General features: G+C 38.2%; 1 pseudogene; it reads left to right on the forward strand.

The window, feature by feature from the left end:
* The window catches only part of LOC138693790 (DNA-directed RNA polymerase I subunit RPA1-like), a 190347-nt pseudogene that overhangs the window by 146693 nt on the left and 22737 nt on the right, over window positions 1-20917 (forward strand).

Here is a 20917-nt window from a genome sequence, read left to right on the forward strand (position 1 = left end):
AGTAGGAAAAGGAAACAACTGATTTGTCATTAGAAGAAGAATGGCCTAGGTAGAAAACCAGATATCTACACTATAGTCAACAATAGTTACTAAAAATACAGGGCAAGAGCTCCATATTAAGGCTACTTTTGCTGTGCAACTTTTGTACTGCAGCTGCAAAAGTTGCGTGTCGTGTTCACACGTAAGCCAAAAGTAGCACGCTGCACGCTACTTTTCATGCTGCGCAACCCAAGCGCTGCAAAAGTTGCAACTGAAGGTTGCGAGTCTGTTCACACATAAGGCGCTACTTTTTCAGCCGCAGTCTAGCTGCAGCTTTCCATATCCATGTTGACTTTTTCAATATACATTTTGTGAGTATGTTCACATTAGAGTTTTGGATTATGAAACTCATGCGATAGCTTACTTATCTATTATTTGCTTTTCTGTCCTAACTAGTATTCAGAAATTAGCATTATTTTTACTATAAAGCTATTAAAAAACGCCTATATACTTAAATGAGAACCAACATATTCACATAATCAATGTTGGCAACCCTCTTGTTTGAAACTACGCTATGAAAAATAAGAAAAAAATTAATTATGTCATCAGCAAATATACTCAGACTGTGTTGTGCATTTAATAACTGTTACAAATCATTTATTTTCATCACATCTAACATTAAAATATATCCAAATAATAGAAGTATCATTGGCACATTTGGGTGGCAACACTGGTTGCAACTGCTGCAAAAGTTTCAACAAAACCGATATCAAAAATGCTGCGGCTGTAACCCTGAGAACCCTGTTCACACGTCGCTACTTTTAAGCTGCGTGCAGCATGAAAAAGTAACGAGCAGCAGGTTCGGCAGCCGCTACTCTTCGGGTTGCACCGTTGTTCACACATCGCAGTATGAGAATTGCGCTGTTTTTTGTACTGCACCTCTACAAAAGTAGCATTGTGTGACCGTACCTTCAGACACATTCTTGTTATGATGATGATCAGTGATAAGGCCTGCAGTGCTATAAGCGATACCTCTTTGACAGAATCAGGTTACATCTGTGGAGCCAACCCTTGACAAATGAATAACTAGGAAAAATAGGTGAAAATGAAAACAAAAACTGCCAACCTGCTCTTATTCAGCCTGCCTACACTTAATGCGCGGATTAGACTTTTTAAATGTAATCTATTCTTAATTTGTCGTCTTGATGTTAGGAAGTGGCAAATAAGATGGCAAGGAGACAAAAATAATGTAGAAAACGGGAAAAACCCACATAAAGGTTGGATTAAGAGTTGAACTAGGCTTACTTGTGGACCAACCTGAAGTCTGGGGTCACGAGGGAACACAGCTCGGTGTAGATCGAGCTGCACAGGTTGTTGTGTGCCCAATTGAAAGATTTTCCACAAATTTTAGAACCTGCCATGTGGCTGTGACATCAATGAGGGAGATTATGAAGAATGTGTTGTACAAACTGCGCGCATTTTTGTAGAGAAGTACCCCTGGTACTACATTATTGCACAAGGTGCTTGTACATGGATCAGCGGCCATTTCTGCTGCCCTTCTTCCAATTGATCAGATGATAAATGAAGCTCAAGACGCAACAAACAAAAATATAAAATCATACAAAGAACATCACTTCAGAAAAATTTCCAGAACTGCTACAAATCAGAATGTTTTTCGAAGGCTTCTGCTAACATCCGACCCCTTATGTCTTCTATCAGACATTTTCCAAGGAAAATTATGGGATCACTCTCTACTGATGTCGTTAATCTTATGACTGCACCAGAATCTACTAGAATAGCAACAGAACTTCCATCTTCAGAGGAGGAGGATGATGAGGAAGAAGAAAATGCAGAAGCGGAGAAAACTGATCTATTCAAATAGCAAGGAATGTTTAAGCCACCCAAAAGCAATCTCTGTATGTTAATGGATTGCAACATGCAATATGAAAATAATGTATACTAATACGAGGCCTGTCTAAAAAGTATCCGACCTTAAATTTTCCCGCGCAAAGTAGTGATTCTAAGGCGGTGCCACTGTGCACAGTGGAAGGAGGAACCGTAATGCGCATGCTTGAATTTTTTCACCGCATTCGCTTGTGCCAGTCACTGGCTGGTGGTCGCCAAGTAAGGTGCTGTTCTAAGTGTTTGTCGGATTTAGTTTTCTCGCAAGATGACTGAACGAATTGAGCAAAGATACTGCATCAAATTTTGCAAAAGCTTGGTGATTCTCAAAGTCAAACAATTCGTAAGATTCAGCAGGTGTTTGGGAAGATGCGATGGGTGTAACACAAATTAAGGAGTGGTTCAACCAATTCAAAGATGGCCGCACATCAGCGGAGAGTGAGCAGCGTTGTGGCAGGCCCAAACTGCTCGGAGTGCAGCTGTTGTTGAGAGGGTGCGAAATTTGGTGATGGCAGATCGTCGTTTGACCGTGCGGGACATTGCCGAAGAGGTTGGAGTGAGTAAAGATTCTGCACATGCAATTTTGCGTGATGATTTGAACATGAACCGAGTGGCTGCGAAATTCGTGCCCAAGTTGTTGTCCCCGGAACAAAAAGACCTCCGTCGTGACGTTGCACAGGACCTTTTGGACACCGCCAACACTGATCCTGGGTTTCTGAACACCGTGATAACTGGAGATGAGTCATGGGTGTACGGGTATGACCCAGAAACAAAAAGACAATCGTCGCAATGGAAGCATCCCGAGTCTCCAAGGCCGAAGAAAGCGCGGCAGGTGCGAAGCAAAATCAAGGTGATGCTGACTGTTTTCTTTGATGTCCGTGGAATTGTGCATCACGAATACGCACCGGAAGGACAAACGGTGACAAAGGAGTACTATCACGATGTTCTCCAGCGACTCCGTGATGCAGTTCGGCGCAAAAGACCAGACATGTGGATGGCGAACAACTGGCATTTGCATCACGACAACGCCCCCACACATTCATCCCAATTGATCCACACTTTCTTGGCCAAACATGGAATTACAACCGTCCAACCGTTCGCCAACCTCCCTACTCTCCAGACCTGGTCCCTTGCGACTTCTGGTTGTTTCCAAAATTGAAGACACCACTGAAAGGATCCCGTTTTGAGAGTAGAGAAGAGATAATGCAGAACACGACAACGGAGCTGAACACCATTCCAAAAGAAGACTTCCAGAGATGTTTCCGGCAGTGGAAGGATCGGTGGGCTAAGTGTGTGCAAGCACAAGGGGCCTACTTTGAAGGGGATTAGGGTCCCAACCCCGTCAGGTATTTGAAATATTTTTTCTGGCTAAAGGTCGGATACTTTTTAGACAGGCCTCGTATATAGATAATAATATGACATTAATAAAATGCGGTACTAGCCTGTAATTTACAGGACTTGTAGTCTGTGATACACTAGTATGAAATGGTTTATAATGATTATAAAACATGCAGTACTCTTCATTTCTTTAAAAAAAATCGTTTTGAAGTGATTTTTGTAAATAATTTTGCCTCTCTGATTTTTGCTGCTTTTTTCGTTTTTTTTTTTGGATCAGTGAGCAATGGTTTCCTATTTAATTCTGCTTTTCGGTGTTAGGACTTGGGGACACAGATTCTTGTAACTGTTTTGCAGGCATGTCTTGATTTTCCAAATCCCACAGTATGTTCTGTCTTGTAACATACTTTTCCTGAAGGCTTTGTTTTTACCATTCCTTAGTAATTATTACACTTGCTGCAACAGCCCAGATCAGCTCCAGATTTTGAGGTATAGGTTCATTGTTACATTTCTGTTGCCTCTAGAATTTTCCATGTCATCCAATTAGATTTATTTTACTTCTCACTCCCTGCTCCAGAGGCTTTTTATCAGCTTCGTGAATTCATGATTTTAAATTTTCATACATTACAGCAGCAGGCCAGTCTTCATTTACATTGATCTTCTGTTCTAATTGTTGATACTGCCATCCTGCAGGAGGTTCGGCATGTGCTCTGCTGCATGTACATAGATACTTACCAATGAAATACCTAAGGGAAGAATAGACTATGGGCTATACTTGATGTCAGTAGAAATATCTCTTTTCTTGAACACGAAAGGGGCAATGTTGAATGATCCTATCATAGATCTCTTCTTACAGAAAAATCGTCGAATCGAACTTCAATACAAGTAGTCTGTAATGTCACATCGGTCCCTATCCTGTGCAAGATTAATCCAGTCTCTATCATCATACCCCACCTCCCTCAAATCCATTTTAATATTATCCTCCCATCTACGTCTTGGCCTCCCTAAAGGTCTTTTTCCCTCCGGTCTCCCAACTAACACTCTATATGCATTTCTGGATTCGCCCATACGTGCTACATGTCCTGCCCATCTCAAACGTCTGGATTTTAAGTTCCTAATTATGTCAGGTGAAGAATACAATGCGTGCAGTTCTGTGTTGTGTAACTTTCTCCATTCTCCTGTAACTTCATCCCGCTTAGCCCCAAATATTTTTCCTAAGCACCTTATTCTCTAACACCCTTAACCTATGTTCCTCTCTCAGAGTGAGAGTCCAAGTTTCACAACCATACAGAACAACCGGTAATATAACTGTTTTATAAATTCTAACTTTCAGATTTTTGACAGCAGACTGGATGATAAAAAGCTTCTCAACGGAATAATAACACGCATTTCCCATATTTATTCTGCGTTTAATTTCCTCCCGAGTGTCATTTATATTTGTTACTGTTGCTCCAAGATATTTGAATTTTTCCACCTCTTCGAAGGATAAATCTCCAATTTTTATATTTCCATTTCGTACAATAGTAAACCACTGATTACATATTTCTCTTATATGAATTTCATATTCTCTTGATTATGTTTTGAAATCCGCGTTTTTTTTTTTTTCGGAGGCCTTGATCTCAATTTTTTTATTCTAGTGTATGAGAATATGGTAAGTTCTGTCATTTCAATTTTGTAACAATAAGAAGTTTTCATAATCTTGGTCTAGCAATAATGAAATTAATTGTAATTATAGTGAATGTAATGTATAAACTATGATCAATTCAATAGTCTATAATTAATTAGATCACTGTAGGTAATCAATTGATAATTGATTGATGCACCCTTGATGCAACTGGCAAACTACCTATTAAAAACAGTAAAATCGATGTTTACACAAAGTAAAACTCATACCGTACTTAATATCAGTGCACAGCAAAAACAAAATAATCTGTAAAAAATTAAGGTGTGCAAAGTATGCAGGGACCCAAATTATGCGAGCAGATATAACTTCCTGCTGATGTAATTTTGAAACGTAAACCATGTCTAATAAATTATTTAAATGTTAATATTGTACGAACAGTAATTTTAAGTAATAAAATACAGAAGTAAAAAAATAAATAGTTTGTATACGAGTTTTTAAGATGTTATTGTTTAGTCAGCTGCCCAAAGACAGGTTTGAACCTCACAAGTGACACCAATAAAGCATCACTCATGAGGTAACTAAGCCAGGAGATAATGGAGTCAGTTCCTTTTCCCTTCCATTGCATACATCGCTGACTAGATACATATTACACTAATCAGACTTCAGATTCATATAAACAAATTGTTCTTTCTCTGACACATATCGTCACGTGAGATGTACTGCCTGATAATAGATGTACAGCTGTCAAAAGAAAAAGTGGCCGCTCTCCTGTATCAAAGTTCCCTTCGGGTATCTTCGCTACAATTCGGAGACAGGCGATGTTACATGTTGTTGGACCACGTTGCCTGATATCTACAGTTATAATTGAAGTATACTATGTGGTATTCGATAGCGTAATGGTAGCATTCAGGCATCTTATTCATGAGGTCCTGCGTTCGACTACAACCTCCTGCTTTTTATGTCCTTATTTGTTCTGTTTTTGAGAGAGACAAACTAGACATAATGGCTCCTTTTTCTTTTATGATTATTTTAGTAATTAACATCAGGTTCATTAATATATTATGCCATGTCTTTATCATTATCATTATGATATTGTGGCTGCAAATGGAAAGAAAAAAGATTTTATTCTCAATAAAATATCTTTCGTGGCATAAACATAACAAATTTACTGGCGTCGGCCTTAAAATATTCAAACAATTAAGCGTTCAAAAAACAAAACAAAAAGCCACAATTCAATATTTAGTCTATCTTCCTCTTATCTCGATCATCTTGCAGTCGAGTGGGGATGGAATTGACTAGTCTTTGCAAATAGCGACTGTTCTTAGACACGATATTCCAGGCATTCTGAACATACACACATAAATGTTCTGTCCATGGGCAGGTCTTTAACTGCAAACCCAGCAATCTCCAATCTTTCCTATTTTCTGCCTTCCTCTTAGTCTCCGCATATGATCCACATATCCTAATGTCGTCCATTATTCTTTTCAACCAGAGACCCAACCAATTCCTTTTTCTCTTTCTAATCAGTTTCAGCATCATTCTTTCTTCACTCTCTTTTTCAAACACAATTTTATTTCTTATTCTGCCTGTCCACTTTACACGCACCGTTCTTCTCCACATCCACATTTCAAATGCTTCAATTCGTTTCTCTTCATTTCGTCGTAATGTCCATGTTCCTTCCCCATACAATGCCACACTCCACACAAAGCACTTCACTAGTCTCTTCCTTAGTTCTTTTTCCAGAGGTCCGCAGAAGATCCTTCTTCTTCTATTAAAAGCTTCCTTTGTTCATGTTTGCAGTTTTCTTAGGAAGGATAGGCCTAAATGCGGTAACATCCCGTTGCTTTCCGCACACCACAATCTCTTTCGCATTTTATTAAATTCCAAGGGGCCCAAGCGTGGAGATGAGGAGAGTGGATTTGACTAATTGGGCCCTCCGGACTTCACCGAAAGTCACGGCAAGGGTTAAATATTAATTCTATCAGGATGTTTGACCCGGTCAGAGACCGGGAAATCTCAATTAGCCTTTGCCCCCCGCATCCTGGACTAGCTTCTACGAATCATCAGAAGATCTTAGAGTGTGATTGGGCCAATTTTTCCAAAAATGTTTCCACACTTTTGCTCTCGTAGCTCAGCGGACGAACGTCGGAATTTAGATGTCAACGTCTCAGGTTCAATTCCTCGTTACTCCTTTTCATTTTATTGTGGTTCAATTGTATGTAATAATACAAAAAGAAAAACTAATACCAGTATTATGCAACTGGATTTTTCCAAACCTAATATTAAATTTATGTTATTTATATCGCTAAAGAACGATTACAATATAAATAACTTGAATATTATTTATACAGTCTCACTAAAGAACGATAACAGAATATAAATGATAAATATCGGTTTGTTTAATTAATATATTGCGAAAGAACAATAACAATATAAATAACTTGAATATTGTTTTATAATGCTAATGAAGGAAAACAGAATATAAATGACAACTTGAATATTATTTAAATCGCTAAAGAACGATAACAATATAAAAAACGTGAATATTATTCATATCGGAATTTCACAGATTTATTACAGATGTATTTAAGGAATTGTAGAAGAATAGTAATTAGTAACAGTGTCCTATTTATTCTTCTTGGAGCCACATTTGTAACTTTTAAAAGTGTGGTTACTATGTTGAAGTGTATGTGTTGTAACGGATGCTTGATTTGTTATGTATGTGAGTCAGTTATGTGATGCTTGATGTCGTCGCAATGTCGTAATTATGGTTTGATTGTGTTTGTGTGACTATTGTGTATTAATTTATGATGTATGGTACGGAAAGCTGCATATTTGTGTTATAGAAGTGTTACGTATGTGTGTTGTTAATGTTTTTGTATGTTACAAATTGATACCTGATATTTGTTTTGCAATCGCAATGCCTAATTTACGGATTGTTTATGTTTTGTTTACATCGCGTAAGCTAATTTAATTTTCTTTTCCATTTCTCTTTATGCTTATCTTTTTTGTGTATAAAACTATAGCTCTAACATACATATGTAAAATACGGCTAAACCCCATTGGAAATACAATAATAATTATTATTCATATCGTTATAATACGATAACAGAATACAAATGATGACCTGAATTTTGTTCATATCTCTAAAGAACGATAACAAAATATAAATAACGTGATATCCATAAAGAACGATAACTGGATATAAATGATAATTTGAATATCATTTACATCGCTAAAGAAAGATTAAAAAATAAAATGAAAACTTGAAGAAGGCCCGAACCCACAACCTTTGAGTCATTAAACAAGCACTCTACCACTGGTCCACGAGGCGTAGATATGGAACACTTTCATAGTTCCGGAACTGCTTGTACAAGCACATGCATCGTTTAACATCGCCGCGACCCGAAGTGGACTTTGAAAATATTCGCTGTTCACGAGTGCGGCCACTTTTTTTTTGACAGCTGTACATATCAGCTAGGACCTAAATCAGAGGGTGTTTTTTAAGATATTAGAAACAAATTGCTTAATATATGAGTAATTAGTTTTCCCCCATTAAAGATTATCTTTGTACTTTTATTTCACGATAGGCATGGGCAGTGAAGAGACCTCGATCGTGGAGAGCTGGAGGAACCCCGTTTACTGATCCGAAAACAATGTCAGAAGCAGAGGTCACAATTCGAGATGGTGAGCTTTTATGTGGGGTTCTGGACAAAGCTCATTATGGTGCCACTCCGTACAGTTTGATTCACTGCATCTTCGAGGTAAGCCAAATTATCAGAATGTGTAAGTCCAACTCCAATCTGAGGCTAAAATGAGTAAACTTGTAACGAACCCGAGCTACTAACTTATTGCTGTGGACAGGCATTCAATTGAAGGACTGAACACTTGTCTGATATTTTATTAATAGGGCTGAATGTTGTTTCTCATTTCGATTTCAGGAACTGGATACAACATTATTTGAAGTCTGTTGTATTACAGATTGAGTGTCCACTGTTTTATACACTGACCGGCAAAAAAAGTGGATCACTTTGTAAAAACCGATTCATCGTTAATAAACCACCAATTTAGAGAGAGCATTATTAAATTGAATATGTTTTATGAGTAAGAAAAGATGCATTCACCATTTTTGGAAATGAATGTGATGATAAGATGTCTCGGTATGAGCCACTTTCTACCAGACTGGTGCTTCATGGTTTTACAACACAGACCAGCAATAAAACATTGGTGCAGTAACCCCTATTGATGAATTATCATTGTGTGTCAGGCACATTTTCTGTCATAAGTCAATATTTTTCTTTAGTTACTGTTTCGAATTTGATAAGTTAGGATGCCTCTTATTCGAAAAGACTTTGCTGGATATGTTGCTTTGGTTTGGGTAGATGAATCATTCGTTTTGAAGCTAATGCCATCGGTGTGTCTTTCAACGTGCCCTGTGGTGATTCTGTGAACTGGGTACTTACCATAGACGACTGGAATCAGGCTGTAGTAGGTTTACGTCCACCAGGGATAACAGTTACTGATTCTCTGGGTCTTGCACAACTCCGCACGACTGTGATCTAGGCCAGAAATCATCGTCATTGTGATTGAGAATAATGTTAGACAAAGACTCTGGGAAGCCAATTTGACCTCAAGAAGAGCTATGTCAGAAATTTATTTTTTCAGTCGTTGACTTTACTACTTTATATATTTTGTTAGGTGTTAACTTTTACATAATAAGTTGTGTGATGTATGAACGTTTTTGTTGAGCATGTCAACATCATCAGATACAATCTGTCATTTTACAATATCAATACTCTCAGTGTTATTTATCTACACAATCTACACATACAATACATGTTTACTATCATATGGGGATAAAACCTATTAAAAATTATATGAATTAGTTTTATAATGTTCAGTTGTGGATACCCCAAATGTCAACATTCAAAATATACTTATACTATCATGGATGTATATATATATATTTTTTTTGCAAGTCATCACATGTGAACAATATTATGAACGATGTAATGATATGAGACTAAAAGTGAGATTAAAATATAAAAATGAGCTAACTCTATTCAATGCTTTACTATGCTGCTCAAGAAGAGCAGCAATTTCTCCACAGCCCCCTCCAACACCAGGCAGCATGATTACTGTTTACTGGAACTAGACTATGAACCAGTGGTCAATGATTCTGTTCATGAATGAATCGCGATTTTGCTTCTGATGAGCTGATGATAAAGAGAGAATATGGAGGAAGTGTGGGAAGTGATATTCGCCTTGCAACTTCCCCGAAAGAACGACGCTTGTATGCGGCTCAATCATGGTATGGGGCAATATCAGTTTGAGGCCCAAATAGAGCTTGTTTTCATCGTTGGAGGCACTCTGAATGCTCATGGATGTGTTAATAGACCATGTAATCCCCTTTGTTCTCTTCGCTGGCGAAAATTTCATTCTTATGCATGACAGTGTCCACTCCCATGCTCCTCACTACGTGACATCAGGATACCAACTCTGGACTGGTCAGCACGCAATCAAGACTTAGATCCTATTGAACACTTGTGGGATAAGCTCGACCAAAGTGTCCGACATTGCAGCTTCCACACCCTGAACGAAACGTAGGCAGCATTGTTGGAGAAGTGGGCTTTCAACCATCAGGAAATGTGGTCAGCATCGCATTATGAATGGAGAACGTCATCACCACTAGAGCTTGCAACACACAAGGTGCGCGCACAGTGGCATAACCATATGTTATAATGTGAGCCATTGCCTCTAACTTAATGAAATGCATTATTTGAAATTTTGCATAAATTACAACACTTTCGAACTTAAAAATAAATAACAAAAACATTTTGATGATGGAATTGAAGTGCACAGGATACATATTTACTTCAATTTACAATATGCCTTTTTCAGGATGCAGTAAAAATAAAGCATAAGCTATAAAATTGTAGTTCTTAAAAAAAATTAAGTGATCCACTTTTTTGGCCAGTCAGTGTAGATAGAATTGTGCTGTGTTATTTTGAATTATGAACCTTGCTCCGATTTTTCATATCATTGGCAGAATGATGTTTTTATATGCTAGGAATATTACTTTTTTTTTTCCTCGAAAGAGGGCCCGCGGGCAAGCACCACAGCCTTGGGCTTACTGAGCAGCCTCCTTATGTTGGAATGATTGTTGAATCCATTAAGGATCGCTTTTCAAACGTGTGATTCACTGCATGGTTCATCATATCGATTCATCCACAGCATCCAGTCCTGACTGGAGACTGATCCTCCGCCTTCCTGTGATGTTATCCTGCGGTCTCCTCAGATCGATGGCATCTGTTCGCAATTCATGTGCTTGAATGTGTTACATCCTTAACCAGAGGAACATGTAGCAATCGATTCCACGACTTACCAAGGTGCCATCTATCCAGGGGTGCTACACTACCCCGGTTGCCCACAGTCCGCTTATAAGTCCCTGTAGCTTCACTGGATATGTGCAGCTCCCGCAGACAGATGCCTCCTATAGGCAGATCCTGGACCACATCCGCCATGTCCTCCTTGTCGACCTGTAAACTGTTAAGATGATTAGTGAAATGATACTAATGAAGGCAAAATGAGTCCGAGGTTCAACGTCGAAAGTTACCCAGCAGTTCGGCTTCGAGTGGTTGAGGAAAAACCTCAGGAAAAAATCCCAACCAGGTAACTTGTCCCAACCAGAATTTGAACCCAGGCCCGCTCGTTTCATCGCCAAGAAGGCTAACCGTTACTCCACAGGAATATTATTTATGTATTTTTTTCTTGTATGAGTAAGTGCAGTACCCAGTCTACAACACAGTATTTGTACAGCAGAGAAAATTGTTTTTGGCATTGGCCTCCACTGTTCATGCATAGAAAAGAGTCTATAAAGTTGATTCAATATAAAAGGTATAAATTACCTGTGCATTTACCAGCAAGTGGGGTAATAACCACGCGAATGTTGTCTTCCAGCCACTAGTCTGAATTTTACATGTAAATATGGCTGAAAAGTGTTTCAAGTTTGAAGTTACCAGATTTAGCAAGCAGAATGATAAAATCAGAGTGACAATTAGTGGCGAATTTACAATTCTGTTACCTGTAGGAACCCAAAAATATCCTGCCCCTTTTTCCTTAACATTTGCCCCTCCACTTTCATCCTCGATAAAAGTTGAAATAAAAAATTTCTCCACTGTGTTGGCAGGGTTGTGCCCATTATCTGGAAAGAAATTACAATTGAGGCATCAGAAGCAAAGGTGCATAAGTGCACTTACGTTATTTTCTAGAAATGTGATTAAAAGTTACTAAGCTTTAGTAAATTCTGTGAAGTTTTAATTTTAAATGTTAATGTGCAATGTGGATAAAAGACATCCCTTTACCACTGAAATTTTAAATGCTTTAGTTTACCCTGGAGGCACGTAAATCATTTTTTTTTAAATGTCACTTTGCTTCTATCCACCTCAGTTGTGTTGGTTTGAATGTTTTATTTTCGTGTCGGTTTTCTAATGGAAGATACGATAACAGAAGTAATGAATGTAAAGCAGCAACGTATTTTCGCTTCACTCTCCCTTTTGTATGTTGTGCAATACAAGAAGATTCTGTACCTCAAAAATATTGGAGTGCAAAAGGACTAATGGCTTCATTGCCAAACATCTAGGCATTTGAACAACAATATATTTTCACTTCATATAAGGAAACATTCTGAAAGTAGTCCCAGTTCACAACAAATTTTTCACTGTAGTTCCCTCAAAGTGTATCGCACATGTCTATTATCACTTTAATATTGCAGAACTCGCAATTACAAATCAAACCAGTGGTTGCACACATCTGTAGCTGCCCTCAGTGTTGAGATAGACTGTGTGGCACTGTTAATTTTACACACAACTTTTGTGCTCTCATGCTCGTAACAAGGGAAGATGGCAACATTGGTTGTGATCACACAAGTTACATTGCTGCGTGGCCTAACTACTAATAACATTAGCATTTGGCTGTGGCAGATAGTCATGTTAGAGGAAGCATTTTAAATTCTGTCATTTTTTGTTTCGCCACGGATACTGGAACAGGTTCCCATACCCATTGCGGGGAAAGACATATTCTGTGTCAAACCCTATGAATTCTTTTGCCTTGCCTTCTGCTGAGCAAACTGATCAACGAATTTGGACAAGCTCATTTTCTCCAAAATGTTGTCCTCTATGGAGATGATAGCTAGTGAGTTGAGGTAGTTCTGAGTTATGTTTGTGCGCAAATAATTTTTTTATCTTCTCAGTCGTGAGAAGGTGTGCTCTGCTGAGCACTTGGCGCAGTGGAGAGCTGAAAGATGTAAACATGCCGCAGTCTGATCTCTCCCACATGAGACCTAGTGTGAGTGTTCAACTATCCACTGTCCCAAGTGTACAAAAGAACAGCTGCCACTATCATTTATAAACACAGTTATCTGCAAATTACAGTTATCTTAAAATTATCTGAAAATTCCCACATCTACATTTTATTTTTGTAGATAATTGAATAACTACACGCTGTTCATGTAGTGCTACAAATGAATAATAGGTGTTATTTGCACTGAAAATTGTCGAAAAACACAAGTTTCCATAGTCGACTATTAGAAACTCTTCTTATAGTCTAGATATCACGTTAATTCAACATATATTAAGAAACGAATAATAGTGGCCTTCCAACTTAAGACGTAGTTTTGTTATTTAAAAATTTGCTGCCCCTGAAAATTTTTCACCATAGCAGCTGCTCTCTATCTATACACAAATTTATAATATCATCGCAGGTTAGTGACTTTTATGGGCAAGACATTTTATGTTGAAAAGAAGTAAGTATGTGTGTGTTTGCAACAAATTTCAAGATGATCAAATGAAACTGAATGATGGTCCAGAGCAGCGGAGGGGCAGGCCAGGACAAGTGTGCTATTGTCGAAGGTTTGATAAGGGACGTTTGAAGAATTGAAGTCCGTGAAATTGAAGCGACGATGAACATTCCGAAGAGCAGTCTTCATGAAATAATCTCAGGCTTAAATTTATGTAAAGTATCCGCGTGCTGGGTTCTGAAATTGCTGACTGAGGAACAAAAAGCAAAAGAAAGGTTGCATCACTGCAAAATCTCTACCATTTCTACTGAGAGGAAGAGAATCCTTTTTTGGAAAGCAGCGTTATGGGAGATGAAACATGGGTTTAGAGTTCGCTTCAGTGATGTAAGAAATTTGAAGTTCAGTCATCTGAAAAAAAAGTAATAACTGTGATTACTCTAGGATTTTCAAGGCCTTCAGTGGTGACACACTGTGACACTCTCAACATATTGATTGAATAAGCCAGGGTTACATGCTCGTGAGAGATTTCTGCATGGTGGTGCATTACCTCACATCAAACCAGGCAAAAGCGTCCACCTCGTAGTCCTGATCTGGCACCATCGGATTTTCACCTCTTTGGTCCATTCAAGAACTTCTTATCCAGAAAATTATTTAAGGGTTAAAACACATTGAAAACTGGACTTTTGCAGTATTTAATTTTCCTTGGACAGGAAAACCCTGTGAAGGAATGTTTAAACTTGTTTCAATGTTAATGGTGACTGTGTGGAATGTTTGTTTTATTTCCCCTCTCCCCACCCCAGATTTTGTGAAATATGTTGATATAAGTCGGATCTGTGCCTTGAACTCTTCTATTCCTTCGTACCTGTCGTCTCGCTTCACTTACCTTTCTTCCCTCCACAATCTGAACACACGCCCTCGCCATGAAACAATACTAACAATACCATCCCATCGAACCTCCTCATACTCATCCTCTTTCACAATAGCCCTGCCAAGACTCTGGAATTCGTTACCTGCTAGCATCAGGGACTGTCGAAATAAAATTGAATTCAAACGCAAACTTACTAGGCACTTGGTCAGTAATTGAGACTCGTTCAGACATGGTTTCTTGTAAATAGTTCTCTTAATCTATCACAAAATATTTCAATATCCGGTAATTTTATCACTATAGAATTTTGTTATTGTAGGTTTAATTTGTAATTTAGTAAATACAAAAATATTCTTTGTTCTTAACTTCTATGATAAAATGTCTAGCTTTCATTAATCAGGTATTCTTGTCGTACTTTAATTTTTATTGTAATTGTAAATTTAATATTAATTGTAATCTTATTGTTCATGTTATAGTTGTAATCCCCTGGTAGAGGGGCAGAGAAGGCCTGACAGCCTTATCTCTACCAGGTTAAATAAATAAATACTACTAATACTACTACTACTACATATCGAACCACCCTCATATAATTACAACAAAAGCATGCAATTCAAATTGTTGTATCATATAATTAATTTTCAAATTGTGCAATAATAATATGAAAATAGTTGACTGAATTCGTTTTACAAATCAGAAGGAAGGGCGAAAACTATCAGTTAATTACCTAGTAATTGTATTGAATACATGCAAGTAAGTTAATGGTGCCATGCTAATAAAAACTGTGCTGTGAGGAGATTTGAAGATACACAGCAAGCTTAGGTTATAATGCTACATTACAACTTTTTGAATGGTGAAAAATGACTGTTCTTGCTTTATATTTGACTGATCATTTTTGTTAATAGAAACTTGTTTATATTTCTTTGTGTTTTCCAGCTGTATGGTGGAACATATTCTGGTGCATTGTTGAATTCGTTTGCAAAGCTTTTCAATGCTTTTCTAAAAATTGAAGGTTTCTCACTTGGTGTTGAAGACATTCTTGTTGTGGATGCTGCAGAAAAGTGGAGGTCCAATATCATTAGAGATGCTAGAAATGTAAGTTTTACTTTACTTTGTGACAGTATTCCTTTCAACTAAAAGTGGAAAATGATGCAGAAACAAGGATCAGATTTCATCAGTAGAGCTATAAATTAACTTTTTTTTATATAATGTAAATATGAAAAGTTTTGCAAATATAACAGTTAAAATAGTAAATATAAAATTTGACATAGCTTTTTAAAGATGTTTTCTTGCATCCTCTTGTTTCATCTTTCTTATATTTTAGGATTTTTAGAATTTGTACATAGTCGTCTCCATAAATGAATGTTAAAATCCTTCACTCTTGCATTTGATGCTATAGTATTGTGACAGCGACGTGAGATTCGAACTCACGACCAGCGTCCTGCAAGAAAGCAGATCACGCGGAGCACTTTGGGATGGCGCGCGGCGAAGAGGGGAAAGGGCCAACGCGGCGAGAGAGTGGAGAGAGAGTGCGCGCGCATCTGGTGCCTGGTAGAGAGGAGAGGGCTCGGGATTTTTCTGGAGTGCCATCTCTAGAGACGCGTGGAACCTTCGAGGCTACGTCGCGGTGGTTATAAATTACGGACGCGAAGGAACGACAGCAGTTTCCAGTTTTCAGTTATTCAGTCGGTGAGAAAGCCAGAGCAAGGAACCAGCCTTGTGTACCGGAGTTCGACTCGAGTGTGCGTCTGCAACTGCGTCAGCAGCCGAAGGCCTGAGTTCGAGTGCAGTGGACCGCAGTTGGAGGGACCTGAGTTCGAGTGCAGTGGACCGCAGTTGGAGGGACCTGAGTTCGAGTACAGTGAACTGTCTCTGAAGGTCTGTGGTTCGAGATACTGTGAACTCGAGTGACTGAGATAGAAGAACTGTGAACTGAGAACTGGTAGTTCTGATTTGTAAATAGTGCTTTGTAAATATTAGTTAAGATTAACAGTTCATTGTTGTGCGTAATAGTCCAAGTAAATTGTCATTGTCGTCGGTGGAGTGCTATAACGAATACTGTGTTGAGTGAAGATCCAATTGTTGACGAGAGCGTTTAAGGTGAATTGTAGAAAGGAATTATTGTTGTGACGAATAAATTACATTGTTGTTACTAATAAAATTCACAGTATAAAAGATTTTTTTCAAAGATTGTATAATCTTTTTATATATAAATAATTTTTATTTAATGAACTTATGTCTCACAATTTTCAGATAGGTGACACTGCTGTGAAAACTGCACTTAACCTTCCAGAAAGAACATCACGAGAAGAGATGAATCAGAAAATGGATGAAGTGTATCAGGACAAAGCCATAGGAAGAGCAATTATTGATGGCTCATATAAGAATTTGCTTGATGACTACACAAATAAAATAAACAGGTATGTTTCAGTGAGATATTTCTGAAACACTGCAGCTTTGGTTTATTAATAGTGTGACTTTTAATTCAAACAATAATGTAACTTTTATTCACAACAATAATGACTTTCTATAACTGAATTTAAACACTCCCGTCAACAATGGGTATTTCACTCCACACAGCAACACAGTATTCGTTATTGCACTCCACAGACGACAGTGACAATTCACTTGGATTATTGAGAACAGTTCGTTGCCTTAGCTAGTTCTTCTAGCTCATTCACTCAAGTTCACAGTATATCGAACCCAAGACTTCCAGAGACAGTCCACTGCACTCGAACTCAAGACTTCCGGATATGCCGCACTCCCTGGTCACTGTCACAGTTGCAGTCCTCCTCAAGTCGAACCCAGGTCTTAGAGGCTGGCTTCCTTGACGTTCACTGCTGCCTCACAAGACTGACTCGCTGTTCTAAACTGAACTGGCTCTCTTCGAAGGCTGCTCGCTTTTTATTAGTTAAACCACACTTCGCGAACCTTCTACCCTGGAAGTTTCTGTTTCTGGACGATTCTCGGTCTCCCCATCACTCAGACTCCAGACTTCCTTTACGTCCGTCGCAGTCGGTTTTCTCCCCCTCTCCCTTCGCCACGTGCCGCGCTGCCTCCTCGCGCCCCCTCCCTTCTGCCGGATGCGCACGAAGTTCCCCCGAAGCGGCCAGGAACGACGAGAATGTTCGGCCTGCCGTCACAATAGATTTGAAGGCTTGTGTGTACACATTACCACCAGCACTATTGCTGTCATTATAGTTGCCACTGACATAAACACCAGTGACTGTGTGCATAACAAATTAACAAATATGATTAGGTGAAAAAAAAATTCGTAACAGTATCTGAAGAACAAATAAGCAAACATGAGGTAAATGGAAAAGTGATGGAACAAGTTATTCTCAGGTACAGCTGGAGGCAGATGTGTTGAGTAATAGGACTCGAAGAACAGGTCTGAGTGAGAGGTGCTGGAGTATCTGGATATCTTAGAGGAACAAGTACAGTGAAAATCTGATGGGAGAGTATGGCTTGAAACATGAAGGCCATTGTAACATCGTTGTGCTTTTGTCCCATCAAATTGGCAGTAATAAATATGCTGAAAATACTGTAAATGGTAAATGTTTTTAATGAGTGAAGGCCAAATTCGCATATAATTAAATTTTAATAATCTGTAATACAGCCATTTTCATTGTATTTTTTTGTCACAGAGGAGTGTCTGATGGCTTGCATCTCAGCCTGAGTGTTATTGTGCTTACCTCCTTTGATAGGGATGATTGTTTAAGGCCCGGTTTTGTAAATATGGTTAATATAAAGATTATTTTAAACCTAAGTTAAACCTAACCGTGAGTGTAACTCAACGTGCCGTATTACAGAGTCTCGGTCAAGTTAAACCATAGTGGAATACAATTGGTATTACTGCTAGAAAAGAAAAGAAGACGATTGTAATTGCTTAATTATATTATTGATTTAAAATAGCTGATGCTCGTGGAGAATCTTCATTAACCCTGCGTTAGTGTGGCACGGTGTCAGAGACCGACCTCAGAATAAATTTACTGTTCTTTCCCCATCCACTCAAGGACAGGGGTTGTTATTTTGTATAGCTTTCTATTTTATTGCCCTTTACATACCAGAGCAAGGCCAGTTAACAAAAGATCCCTTTTCCAAGTAAGACGAGGCGATTCGGTGTCACAGACCGACCACACTGTTGTCGTAACTTGGAGATCGACAAGCAGGTATATATAACTTCCATATATATATATATAAGTACAGTTTTATATAATAATGTTCATATTTTGTTAATTTAATTACAATGACGATAATTACAAGGAGGTAAAGTGTAAAATTAGCATATTGATGAAATATAATAAAATAGGATATAGGCCAATCTAACGTTCATCACATTATTATTATTATTATTATTATTATTATTATCGTTATTATTATCTTCATTATTATATTCATTATTGTTATCTTCATCATTATTATTATTATTGTTATTATCATTATTATTATTATTATTATTATTATTATTATTATTATTGCTTTTTATATAGGGGAGAGTCGAGTAGTATTGGACATCGGGTAATATCGGACAGTGAGTTTCTTTCATCTACCACACGATGATAGTACCTGATTGACATGGTTACGTTTCTGTGATGTCGCATAGAGAAACGTAACCATGTCATTCAGGTACTACCATATGGTGGTAGATGAAAAAAACGCACTGTCCAATACTACCCGATGTCCGATACTAACCGACTCTCCCCTATGTAAGTTGTTCTAGATGTAATGAATTATGAACAAGAAATTCGAATTCAGAGGCTACTAGAAAGTATTCGCATTCTGAACATGAACAAGTATCAAATAACGAATCAGACGCTGAGGAAGACTATATCACAGAGGCGAGAGAATATGATTCAGGAAGTGAACATGAGCTAGACGCTGAACATTATATTGTATTGTAAAAAAATACAATGCATCCCTTTCAAATGTCCCACATTTCAATTAATCATTGCTAACAAAAATATGCGGAATTATGAAATGAGACAGGTATTAAAAGAAAGAGAAACTCAAAGGAGTTTCATTGTCACACACTAATACACCCCCTACATGTACATTATTGGTAGCATGAACATCAAGTCTGTATTCGATTTCGTTCCACGTTCTGTTCAACAAGTCCACTGATATTGTTACAATATTGTGTCACAGATACGGGTCCGTAAAACTGGTATATCTTGTAGTGGAGTCGCAAACACTTGGTCTCTTACAAAGCCCTAGAGAAAGAAATTCAGTGGGGTGATGTCTGGCGAACGTGGTGGCCACCAAATTGGTACGCCTCGTTCAATTCAGTGATCTGGGAGGGTTTCTGTTAGGGAATTCCGAACATCCAGGCTCCAATATGAGGAGGCTCCGTCTTGTTGAAAGATTACTTGAGATTGCAGATCAGCTACCTGGTGGTACAAGAAGTGTTCCAACATGTTTTGTTATACTGTGCAAGTTATTGACTCCTCGTGGAAGAAAAAAGAATCGATAATCCTATCCTTCATCAGACCGCACTAAACTTTTACTTTTGGGCTATCCCAGACATGTTCACGGTAGACGTGTGAATTTTGTGTACCCCAGATTCTTACATTGTGCCTATTGACAGATCTTGATGCATGAAACATTGCCTCGTCTGAAAACAAAAGGTTTTCAAGAAATTGAAGGTCACTGTCAATACGATCCAGCATTTCAGTAGCAAATGTCTGTCGTCGTGGTCTGTCATCTGGTTTTAATTGTTGAATAATTTACCTCTTGTAGGGTAAAAACGAAGTTGCTTATGAAGCACTCGATGCACAGTTGATCTCGGCACATTGAACTGTCGGAATGAATGGCGAATTGATTTTTGAAGAATTCTCTGAAATCCTGCTCTAATTTCTCAATTTTCTCTTCTGAGACACGTCGACGAGAACCTCCGGATTGTTTGTTCACACTTCCAGTCACCAGAAATTTCTCACACCATGCCTTAATGATTTTCCCATCAGGCGCATTTCCTCCATATTCTCTTCTGTAATTTCTTTGCACGGGTAATTATTTATTTCGTCTCTGCATACCAGAAAACAGTTTGTGCACGTTTCTGCGGAGTCGCCATTTTGTTTTATGCCGTTGCTGCCGAACATGTGACAGATGAATTAATTTGGAACAAATGTAATAATTCTTTGAGATTCTTTTTCTTTTATTACCAGACTCATTTCATGATTCCAGTGATTAATTAAAATGCGGGAAGTTTGAAAGGGACACGGTATACTTTTTCAAGTTTCGTTGCCCTTACAAAATATGGAGAATGGGGCTTGAGTTAAAATCCTTAAGTGGAATGACAGATTTGAACCTAGGATCCTTTACCAAAATGTAACTAATTGAAATCTGAATCCACACAACGGAGAAGGCCCATAAATCTTTCTTTTATCTAGTTACCACATATTTAGAATTTAGGAAAAAA

Source organism: Periplaneta americana, unplaced genomic scaffold, assembly GCF_040183065.1.
Source record: "Periplaneta americana isolate PAMFEO1 unplaced genomic scaffold, P.americana_PAMFEO1_priV1 scaffold_21, whole genome shotgun sequence".
Taxonomy (NCBI): domain Eukaryota; kingdom Metazoa; phylum Arthropoda; class Insecta; order Blattodea; family Blattidae; genus Periplaneta; species Periplaneta americana.